The 12653-nt window shown below is 32.4% G+C and overlaps 2 long non-coding RNA genes across 2 annotated transcripts; one reads left to right on the top strand and one right to left on the bottom strand.

Moving 5' to 3' along the window:
• The first annotated feature begins 8633 nt into the window (after positions 1-8633).
• LOC142224279 (uncharacterized) lies at positions 8634-9090 on the top strand. Its single transcript, XR_012719108.1, has 2 exons — positions 8634-8825; positions 8883-9090. It is a non-coding gene; the product is annotated as an uncharacterized LOC142224279 (long non-coding RNA).
• Positions 9091-10127: 1037 nt separating this feature from the next.
• Positions 10128-10490, bottom strand: LOC142224278 (uncharacterized). The gene is made up of 2 exons (XR_012719107.1): positions 10393-10490; positions 10128-10335 (listed from the first exon to the last, which is right to left on the bottom strand). It is a non-coding gene; the product is annotated as an uncharacterized LOC142224278 (long non-coding RNA).
• Positions 10491-12653: the final 2163 nt, after the last annotated feature.

The following is a 12653-nucleotide window of genomic DNA, read 5'->3' as shown; positions in this document are numbered from 1 at the left end:
ATGAATGTATTTAAGCGTTCTTTTACCATTAGATTTGTAATTTTGATGAGTACCGAGATGAGAGCTATTGGTCGAAAATTTGTATAGATATCAAGATCCTTACCTTTTTTTGGTACTGGTACTATTTTGATTTTTCTCAAATTATCACTAATCTCGCATGATCTCCAAGAGTTATTGAGAGCTTCAAGCAGTCTTTTTTTACATACCAATGATAGTTGATGGATCATTTCATAAGTAATACCATCTAGACCAGCGGCTGAGGGGGTAGTTTTGCCTTTCAAGACGTGCACTAGTTCATCCAGTGAAAAATCATGTGATATAGCAGAGTGCGTTATTGGAGTAACAAATGTGTTATCCGGAACTTGAAGTTTCATGTGGTTTAGGAATTCCATGTTATTCTCTTCACACCATTTGGAGCTTGTTGACGTTTCTTGTGACTCCTTACATCCTCTAATAAATTTAAAAAGTGACTTTGAGTCAGGTTTATTGTTGAGCTTTTCAACTTTATCACAGAAAGATTGTTTTTTAGCCCTCTTGGCTGCATTTTGAAAATTTTTTATTGCTTGGTGTAGTTTTGAGGCATTTATATTGTCTTTTTTGAGATCAAAAGTTTTTTGAGCTGCTTGTTTTAGTCTGTATAGTTTATCTACTTCTTTATTCCACCACTTTTTGGGTACTCTGTTTTTAATTAAAGTGAACGTTGATTTCTTAATTTCAGACTTAAAGCAATTTTGGATATCCCGCATGTTGTTCGGTATTGTAATTTTTTTAATATTTTCCAATAGTAAGTTTTTTGCCAGAAATTTTGTTTTTTTTAATTTATTACTCATAATTTTGATTTCTATGGGGTAGTGATGACTACCACCAATATAGTTTTTTAATACTGACCATGAAGTAGGCATGTTCGTGTTTGTGAATGAAAGGTCGAGAACTGAACCATGAGAGTGGTCATTTATATTCTTCCTAAAGGTGACACTGCCATCATTTAAGCATCGAAAAATTGATTGGTTAAAAATCATTTTGATTGCATTACCTCGGGATGAGTCAAAAGTGTCTCCGAAAGCTTTTGACCGGGCATTGAAATCACCTAGTATGAAAACATTTTGCTTGTATTCTAAAAAGAAAAATAGTTTTTCCAATTCAATTTTTAAGGTATTAGTGCTAATTGAATGAGGGAAGTATACTGAAACAAATATTAAATTTGTGTTTAGGTTTTTTGTTTCACAAATCAGAATATCCAGTGAACTAGAAAATTGTATTTTTTTAATTTTTATACTTTTTTTACTAAGTATAGCAACACCTCCAAAATTATCATGGCGTTTCTTAGTTATAATATTGTAGTTGTTAAGGCACGTTTTAGTGTCTTTGTCTTCATAATTAAAAATTTCACTAAGAATGCACACATCAACATTTAATTTGTTTAGATGATAGTCTAAAAATAATTTATTTTTTGGTAGGCTTTGAATGTTATATTGTAGAATAATCATTCACAGTTGTGTTATTATTTTTAAGATTATGTGTTTTAATTTTACTTGTAGATGGTACACTTTTGATAGCTTCTTGGAAATTCTGTAGAATATTTAGCCCCTCCGAGCATTTGATTGATTCAAGAACTGCAGTCATTTTAGTATTGAATAGCGTGACTACTTTTTCAAAATCAGAGACAGTAGAAAAGTTTTGGTATTCGTATGTGGGTCTGGTGGGAGTAATTGTCACTGGTGTGGCAACCGGATTTATTCTCGCTGGTGAGAGTCTAGCAACTTTATTATATTTCAACTTGGTAATTCTTTTGTTGATTTCCTCATTTATGGAATTGGAGACAATATTGGAGTTTTGATGTTTTTTGGTAGTAATTTCAGGAAAATTTTTGGCATATTCCTCTTCTCCAAGAATTTCAAAATAGTTCGTGCTTTGATGAGATTGCAGGCATTCTTTGCGGGATTTATTTGATAAGGCCATAATTGTTCTTACCGATTTTTCCACTTCCCATTTTTTACACTTTGTTGAATCGTTGGCTGAATGGTCTGATTGATTACAGAGAATGCATCTTGGTGTTATACAAGGAGCAGCGCATTGGGTTGTCATTAGACAATCTTTACATTTTATTTCTTTACAGTTTTTTTCGCATGGGATAAAATTTCCACATAGTAAACATCTCTTTTTTGACCGACATCGAGTTGCAATATGACCCAATCTTCCACAGTTTTTGCAAAGACGGAGAGGGGGTACATACAAGTTCACTGTAGCAAATGTTCCAAACATGTCCACTTTTCGAATCACTTCATTGTGAATACAACCAATCTTAATTGTCCCACTTGGATATTCTATACCTTCATCATTTTTATTTATATATCGGTATACAGAGACGCATTTAAAAATATTCTTCCTGTTGATTTCATTAATTATTTTCTCACCCGACCAGGATGTGGGAACATTTTTAATTATATAGAATTTTTGGACAAAACGATCCGGAATGAATGTTTTCATTTCCAGACTCAGCAGTTTCTTGTTATTGACGAAGTCATTTGCTTCATTTGATTTTCTAAATTCCAGTCTGAAGGTGTTTAGACCAACATGCTTGGATTGGAAGCTATTTGGAATGTTTAATTTTTTCCATGCCAGAAATGCCAAAAACAGCTGATTTTCCTTTATAAATTCAGCTGTTTTGGGCATTCTAGTCGAACGAAATCATTCGTTTCGGATATGAGAAATTGGCTGTTAATTTTTCCATGGGCAATTGATCTGCTACTCCTTTGATCCTTTGTATATTTTCGGAACAAAAATATAATCCGTTATAAACACACACAAATAAATAAATAGTATGTATTTATGTAGTTTCAACGCGAAAACCGAACAGAGTACCGGCTTATCCGAATTCTACACCCAGAAAACAAATTCGTTGCCTCAACCGAATTATTTGCCAACCGAAAGCAGGTGGTTCCATCAACTATCAATGATATCTGTCAGCACAATTAACATTTGGCAATTGTAATTACATGGTAGTATGTTGGATCAACTTTGCATTGGTTGTCGCAATTTCATATTAATTGTTTTGTTTGTTGGTGCAACCGCCCTCGATTTTCTTTACTATTATCCTTACCAAATTCCAATATCAAATGAAAGGGCAGATTATATTGAGATTTTATTAATTTATTACAAGATTTACAATCATAATAAACTACGAAAATAAATACAAAAGGTGCTAACAACAAAGGCTTTTGATCTACATACAGTCTGTCAAGAAAGTCTTTTGACATTGCCAACTATTTCAAATCCAAAAAAATAATTGAAATATTAAATATTTTATTAAATTTTTAATTCTGTGTACGTATGTATACTTTGCAAAATACATAATAAAATATTATTTTAAAATTTCATTATATTTAATTTTGGAACAAAACATAATTTTGATCCCATTGTCAAAACACTTTCTTGACAAACTGTACATATATGTGAGATCAATTTACATTACAGTTAACAATTTTTTATAGGTAATGTTTGTATACCAATTATGTTTATTAGGTTGCAATTATGTGGTCGAACTACAGAACCTAATTCAATATATACTTGCCAGAAATTTCTTCCTTAAGCCTTAGATATAAATACAAATCGACTTAGACTCGTCCTGTATTCTTAATACAATAAAAAAAGCTAGCTTGCCGTAAAAAGTATTTGTGTTTGTTGGTGTATGAAGCCTGCAATTTTTATGGAAACTTTTGTAACATTCCTTTTTTTATAAATCGGTGCGATACTTACCTGAAGGCAACTTCTTTTCTATGGGATAAACTTTATGCAATGTATTGCGGACTATTATCAAGTAAATGCTGTTCCCCGTTTTGCAAATTTTGTAGCGTCATACCATTTACCATGTCGATGTTGATATAAATATTTATTTGTTGCAACAACTACCTTACGCCCGTCCTATAATTGAACTAAGATTCTATTAGTATACTTAACTTTTGGTTGTACCAGCCATTTGTTGATTCTCATGATGTAGGTCTCACTATGTTGGTGGTTAGCTCAACAATTTTATGCAGCATAAAACCAAATTTATCGGCATTGGTTATTGTAACCAATTGAATGGTTATGGGAATTTCGTTTTGATCCCGTGAACTTTTTATGGTCGTGTTGGATGTATAATGGGGAAAACAATCAAAACATTGTTCTTGTAACAAAAAATAAGTTACTGACATCATTTCCTCATTGTAATTATCGAATTGCAACCAACCATTTCTCTGGGTGTAGTCTTCGTTCGCATACAAAACGAAAAACAGCTGATTTTGGTTTCTTTAAAGGCCGTTATGCATCTCTAGCGAAAAATTTCGTTCCTATAAGAAATGCATTGCTTTTTATGTTCGAAATTTCGCAGGCTGGTACGCCCCTGCCAACATTTTTTGAATTTGGTACTCATGCGATACTTTTTTGTAGTAACTTGGCGTGGTACAACTTCTCAATAGTGACGGCGCTTTTCCGAGGAGTTTTGGATATCGTATACGACTGTTTTCGACGTAGTGGGGATTCTCTGAAGCGCCCCCAAATTCAAAAAATGTTGGCAGGGTACATACCATGCGGTCATGCGTTCGTACGTTATATGCTTTTGTCAAAAAAAGTTAAAATGTTGGAACTACAATTATTTGAGTTAAGGCCGGTACTATGTTCATTCTTGCGAAAAATTTTTATGGAAACCATTATTTCGCACATAGAAAGCGGCGTTTTTTTAGGTAGCTTGGAGCGCTATTTTACAGGGAGCGATATTGGATTAAGTTGGTGGTTGTTGCTTGTTTTTACAAAATAACATTTTATTTTTCCTTGGGCAATTGATCAGCTATTCCTTTGATCCTTTGTATAGTTTCGGAACAAAAATTTGGTCCGTGTTTGTTTTATAAACCCGCACAAATAGTTTTTAATAAATAAATTATTTCTTAATTCACATTGCAAATGGCGACGTGCTATAAACGTCAATTTTTCAACACGAAAAAACAAAGTATCACAAATGGAAAAAAATTCGCAAATTTTTCGCATTTTTTGGTTTTGTATGGAGTTTCAACGCGAAAACCGAACAGAGTACCGGCCTTTACACGACAAAAGTAACGTATGCATATGACGCATAAAGTTGACGAACTTTTAACTTTTCAATGCGTCGGGTGCCTTGACAACATGTAAACAAATCAAGAAACGAAGAACAATCTAAAATATGGACGAGAAATTATTGATTGAAGTTAAAATACATAAAGTCCTATACTGTAAAAAGCGCGTGGAATACAAAAACATAACAAAAAGCGCAGAGGCAAGCAATGTAATCAGCAAATTCATTGGTGCCCTGACGCAGGCTGTGTAACTCAATTGAAGATTAGCACTTCAACTAACATGTATAGTACCGGGGTAGCAATGAATGGAATCATAAAAATTAATTGCTATGTTCCAAAAAATAAAGTGCAGAATTGTAAAATTAGATTTTTTACATTCAAAGTTATTTGTAAAATAACTTCTGCTGATTCCAATGAATGGAATCATAAAAATTAATTGCTACCCTGCCAACATTTTTTGAATTTGGGGGCGCTTCTGAGAATCCCCACTACGTCGAAAACAGTCGTATACGATATCCAAAACTCCTCGGAAAAGCGCCGTCACTATTGAGAAGTTGTACCACGCCAAGTTACTACAAAAAAGTATCGCATGAGTGCAATTATTAGGAGCCCTTCTGGAAACATTTAGAAGGACGCCAATAGAGCCCCTTCAAACAATCAGACAAAGTGCATTTTAAGATAGTTGTAAAAGAATCATTGTGGTCAAGTAAAACACGATTGTTTAGATGTTTATTAATTTTTTGAAAAATTTATAAATTCTCATAAATATAACATTTATAAGACTATCACATCACATTTAACACATTTTTATGCATTAATAAGAGATTGATGTTGAGTTACAAGTTGTAAGTTAAATGTTGTAGCGTCTATCAGCCAGTACTTTTATTCCCAATGGAGGCAGCGTGTCTGGAAAAATATTTGAAAAACTATCACTTTATTCCATTTGGAAAGTCAAAAATTGTTCACCAATTTATTTTTCACAATTTTAAGCGTAATAACTATGTTTTCAACACCTTATTTTCGTTTTCATTGAAATAAATTATAATAAGCCAGTTGCGCTTGGTGACTCTTGTAACAATAGTGATGGCATAATACTTTCATGCGAATAGTGATGGCAAAATACTATCACAGTTGGCGATTGTTGTAGTGTCACTTACGAGTCTGTGGTAGCGATGAGGATGAAATGGAACATTGAAATGCTGGCAGGGTATGTTCCAAAAAATAAAATGCAGAATTGTAAAATTAGATTTTTTACATTCAAATTTATTTGTAAAAAAACCTCTGCTTTTTCTTTTTCAATTTAATTATTATGTATGCGTGTGTGTTAAAATCGAGCCACTAGTTGCGTATGTATATGCCCAATAAACACAAACGTTTGAAAAATGCTAAATTTCAACAATTTTTCAAACATTTTTTCAAAGGATTAGGGTAATATTCAGGTTGAAAAATTGTTGAGAAAATCGCGTTCTCAACAAAAAAACAGACATTACCCTCAACAGTGAATTTCAACACATTAGCAATAATATCTCAAGCAGAGAATGAAGCCGCCGATTTCAGTCGCCGCCGGCCATTTTTTGCCAGTCGACGCCGCCGCCGAATATGTCGGCTCATCTCGACTCAAATTTAGCCGCCAATTAATCAAAAATATTAGTTTAAATCAAAAAACTTTATTAATAATTGTAGTAATTTTAGTCAAAATGTTGAGCCTTTCAACCCCAATCAATCTTTTTCAAAGTGTTATAATAATTTTGCAAAAATTTACCTCAGAAAATTTGAATGAAATGTAAATTTGATTGTAAGATTGGTTGTACAACTAATCTCATTCCCATTCGAATAACTTAAAATTGATTTTATAATGGATAATTGTCCGCCGCAGACTTATTTAGAGAGAGAGACTTATTTATATCGGCTTAGCCGTCAAGCCGCCGCCGCCGGATGCAAAAATTTAATGTCAGCCGCCGCCGACAAAAATGGGTCGGCTTCATTCTCTGATCTCAAGTGTTATCCTCAAATTGAAATGCATCGCTAGTCAATAATTTGTCAAAACAATTTTCGATGCGAGTCCAATTCAAAATTAAGATCGTTGCATATACCCTGCCAACATTTTTTGAATTTGGGGGCGCTTCTGAGAATCCCCACTACGTCGAAAACAATCATATACGACATCAAAAACTCGTCGGAAAAGCGCCGTCACTATTGAGAAGTTGTACCACGCAAAGTTACTACGAAAAAGTTTCTCATCAGTGCAATTATTAGGTGCCTATTTAGATCAATTTCGAAGGACGCCAATAAGAACCCCTGCAAACTATCAGAAAAAGTGAATTTTAAGATAATTGTAGAAGAATCATTGTGGTCAAGTAAAACACGATTGTGTAGATGTTTATTGATTTGATTAGACATTTATAATATCTTATAAATATAAAATTTTTCGGTTTATCTCATCACATTTAACATAATTTTTTGCATTAATAAAAGAATGATGTTGAGTTTTAAGTAGCAAGTTACATATTGCAGCGTCTATCAGCCAGTTTGTTTATTTTCGATGGAGACAGCGTGCCTGGAAAAATATTTGAAAAACGATCACTTTATTCTATTTGGAAAGTCAAAAATTGTTCACCATATACCTTTCACAATTTTAAGCGTAATATCTATGTTTTCAGAACTTTATTTTTGTTTTTATTTAAATAAAATATAACAAGCTGGTTGCGCTTGGCGTTTAACAAAAAATAAAATGGCTCTTCTAACAGTAGTGATGGCAAAATACTTTCATGTACATTTTGTACTTTTTGATGTACATTTTGTACCCCATCACAGTTCGCGATGGTTGTGGTGACATTTACGAGTCTGTGGTAGCGATGAGGATGAAATGGAACTTTAAAATGCTGGCAGGGTAATATTTCATGTTAGCCTGATACCGAAACAGCCAATTGACGTCCAAATGCATTATATCTAATTATACAATTATTTTTCGAGCTTTATGGACAGATATAGATTAAGGAACATGGTTAATAGAGCCATTGGAAAGAAAACGCCAGATACAAATCTATACACGCCTGGACTGTACATGTTTCGGTTTGGGCGAATGAACCTTTCCACAGCCTTTAGTATAGATCTGGCTGGGAGAGATAACTCAATTTTGGGCCCTTTATGCTAACTCCTTATGGAGAAAACATTTGGGAAATTTCTTCTTACAAATTGAATCATCTTTTCTCCCACTGTACATCATCTTTTCATCTTTTTTGAATATACTTTTCAACCTAAATTAGTATGAATGATATACCCACTTCAAACTGAAAGTCAAAGCCAAAATTCTATGAATTTTGTATAATTTATCCATTTTCATCAAAATAAAATATATAATAATACACTACACTACATAATACACTACAATACCAATGGATAAATAATAATCTTATTAAACATATCAACAAATAAGAACAAAAAAAAAAAAAAACAAACAACAAAACTTTAAATATCTTAAGGCCGGTACTATCCCTGCCAGCATTTCAAAGTTCCATTTCAACCTCATCGTTACGACAGACTCGTAAATGTCACTTCAACCATCATGAAAAGGTACATCAAAAAGTACATGCAAGTAATTTGCCATCCCTACTGTTAAAAAAGCCATTTTTTTTTTTTTTGTGAAACGCCAAGCGCAACCAGCTTGTTATATTTTAATTAAATAAAAACGAAAATAAAGTTCTGAAAACATAGATTATACGCTTAAAATTGTGAAAGGTATATTGGTGAACAATTTGGTGATTTTCCAAATGGAATAAATTGATTGTTTTTCAGATATTTTACAGACACGCTGCCTCCATGGAATAAAAACACTGGTTGATAGACGCAGCAACATGTAACTCGCTACTTGTAACTCAACATCATCATTAATGCCAAAAATTATGTTAAATGTAATGTGATAGTGGTATAAATGTTATATTTTTAAGAATTTGTAAATGTTTAATCAAATTAATAAATATCTAAACAGACGTGTTTTACTCGACCACAATGATTCTTTTACAACTATATTAAAATGCACTTTTTCTGATTGTTTGGAGGGTCCCTTATTGGCGTTGTTCTAAATTGATCTATAAAGGCACCTAATAATTGCACTCATGCGAAACATTTTTGTAGTAACTTGGCGTGGTACAACTTCTCAATAGTGACGGCGCTTTTCCGATGTCGTATATGATTGTTTTCGACGTAGTGGGGATTCTCAAAAGAGTCCCCAAATTCAAAAAATGTTGGCAGGGATGTTCATTCTTGCGAAAAATTTTTATGGAAACCATTATTTCGCACATAGAAAGCGGCGTTTTTTTAGGTAGCTTGGAGCGCTATTTTACAGGGAGCGATATTGGATTAAGTTGGTGGTTGTTGCTTGTTTTTACAAAATAACATTTTATTTTTCCTTGGGCAATTGATCTGCTATTCCTTTGATCCTTTGTATAGTTTCGGAACAAAAATATGGTCCGTGTTTGATTTATAAACCCGCACAAATAGTTTTTAATAAATAAATTATTTCTTAATTCACATTGCAAATGGCGCCGTGCTATAAACGTCAGTTTTTCAACACGAAAAAACAAAGTATCACAAATGGAAAAAATTTCGCAAATTTTTCGCATTTTTTGGTTTTGTATGGAGTTTCAACGCGAAAACCGAACAGAGTACCGGCCTTTAAACATTATTAGTAAACACTTTTGCATTGATAATTCGATTTCCTTCCTTTTGGTGTCATAAAACAGCATTAAAATTTATTAACATGTGGGCAATTTGAAATTACCCTGCCAACATTTTTTGAATTTGGGGACTCTTTTGAGAATCCCCACTACGTCGAAAACAATCATATACGACATCAAAAACTCGTCGGAAAAGCGCCGTCACTATTGAGAAGTTGTACCACGCCAAGTTACTACAAAAATGTTTCGCATGAGTGCAATTATTAGGTGCCTTTATAGATCAATTTAGAACGACGCCAATAAGGGACCCTCCAAACAATCAGAAAAAGTGCATTTTAAGATAGTTGTAAAAGAATCATTGTGGTCGAGTAAAACACGTTTGTTTAGATATTTATTAATTTGATTAAACATTTACAAATTCTTAAAAATATAACATTTATACCACTATCACATTACATTTAACATAATTTTTGGCACTAATGATGATGTTGAGTTACAAGTAGCGAGTTACATGTTGCTGCGTCTATCAACCAGTGTTTTTATTCCATGGAGGCAGCGTGTCTGTAAAATATCTGAAAAACAATCACTTTATTCCATTTGGAAAATCACCAAATTGTTCACCAATATACCTTTCACAATTTTAAGCGTATAATCTATGTTTTCAGAACTTTATTTTCGTTTTTATTTAATTAAAATATAACGAGCTGGTTGCGCTTGGCGTTTCACAAAAAAATGGCTTTTTTAACAGTAGGGATGGCAAATTACTTGCATGTACTTTTTGATGTACCTTTTCATGATGGTTGAAGTGACATTTACGAGTTTGTGGTAACGATGAGGTTGAAATGGAACTTTGAAATGCTGGCAGGGTAGGAACGTACTGGACCGCGTGTTAGAATTGATTTCCAGCAGAAGGAATTCACAATGAATTAAACTGACGATGTGATGCACATTTTCATCCAGAAGTTGTTGATTTTAACAATTTGTTGTTTTTAACAATTTTAATTGGATACACTTGTAATGTTTCTAAAAACTTTTTCAAGTCGATAAGCCGCTCATTTTTCATTGGTCAGCTTCTTAATGTTTGCAAGAATGTAGCATCCAAAGATTTTAGATTTCTGCAAAGAGATTTAAATTTAGTGACTTCTCTAAAGTGTTGATTTAATTTTTCATATTGACATACCAATTATTATAAACTATTTGAAGCAGTTCCAGTTAATTGTCCACCATTTTTTCATTGGTCAGCTTTTTAATGTTTTGAATCTCTTTGCATAATCCCAATAAACACAAACCTTTGAAAAATGCTAAATTTCAACAATTTTTCAAACATTTTTTCAAAGGATTAGGGTAATATTCAAGTTGAGAAATTGTTGAGAAAATCGCGTTCTCAACAAAAACAGACATTACCCTCAACAGTGAAATTCAACACATTAGCAATAATATCTCAAGTGTTATTCTCAAATTGAAATACATCGCTACTCAATGATTTGTCAAACAATTTTCGATGCGAGTCAAATTCAAAATTAACATCGTTGCAAATACTTTTCAACCTAAATTTGTATGAATGATATCCCCACTTCAAATTGAAAGTCAAAGCCAAAATTCTATGAATTTTGTATAATTTATTCTTTTTCATCAAAATAAAATATATAATAATACACTAAACCAAATAATACAAATAACACTACAATACTAATTGATAAATAATAATCTTATTAAACTTATCAACAAATAAGAACAAAAAAAAAAAAAACAACAAACCTTTAAATATCTTAAACATTTTTGCATTGATAATTCGATTTCCTTCCTTTTGGTGTCATAAAACAGCATTAAAATTTATTAACATGCGGGCAATTTGAAATTAGGAACGTACTGGACTGCGTGTTAGAATTGATTTCCAGCAGAAGGAATTCACAAAATATCCATTTTAAACTGTTAATAGCATATGAATTAAACTGACGATGTGATGCACATTTTCATCCAGAAGTTGTTGATTTCAACAATTTGTTGTTTTTAACAATTTTAATTGGTTGCACTTGTAATGCTTCTGGAAACTTTTTCTTGTCGATAAGCCACTCTTTTTTCATTGGTCAGCTTCTTAATGTTTGCAAGAATGTAGCATCCAAAGATTTTAGTTTTCTGCAAAGAGATTTAAATTTAGTGACTTCTCTAAAGTGTTGATTTAATTTTTCATATTGACGTACCAATTATTATAAACTATTTGAAGCAATTCCAGTTAATTGTCCACCATTTTTTCATCGGTCAACTTTTTAATGTTTTCAAGAACGTAGAATCCATAATTTTAGTTTTCTGCAAAAGAGATATACATTTAGTGACTTCCTTAAAGTTTTATTTCATTTTTTATTTTCACTTACCTATTTTTATTAACTAGTTGGTTATTTGTCTACAATTTTCCATTTTTTTAATTTCTTGCAATTGACCACGAACTTCGTTGCACAAATAAGTATTGAAAACCACATGGTTTTTTCGTTGCATTTTAGGGTAGTGTTTTGTCAAAGTTTTCTCATATTATCTTCAACACCTTTTCAAAGATTTCGTCAACATTTTGGCAAATTGGAAGTAATTCGCAAACAATTTGAAGATGTATTGAAGATGAGCTATTTCAAGTCAAGTTGAATTTATGTTGAAAATTATATTTACCCTCAAGCTGAAAAGTTGTTGCATTTGAAAAACGCTCATCCTGTGTTTATTGGGATTGCAAAGAGATATACATTTAGTGATTTCCTTAAAGTTTTATTTCATTTTTTGTCCAAAATTTTCCATTTTTTTAATTTCTTGCAATTGACCACGAACTTCGTTGCACAAATAAGTATGGAAAACCACATGGTTTTTTCGTTGCATTTTAGGGTAGTGTTTTGTCAAAGTTTTCTCA

This window comes from Haematobia irritans, chromosome 2 (genome assembly GCF_050003625.1).
Source record: "Haematobia irritans isolate KBUSLIRL chromosome 2, ASM5000362v1, whole genome shotgun sequence".
Classification (NCBI taxonomy): domain Eukaryota; kingdom Metazoa; phylum Arthropoda; class Insecta; order Diptera; family Muscidae; genus Haematobia; species Haematobia irritans.
This window is presented reverse-complemented; position numbering and strand designations above follow the sequence as displayed.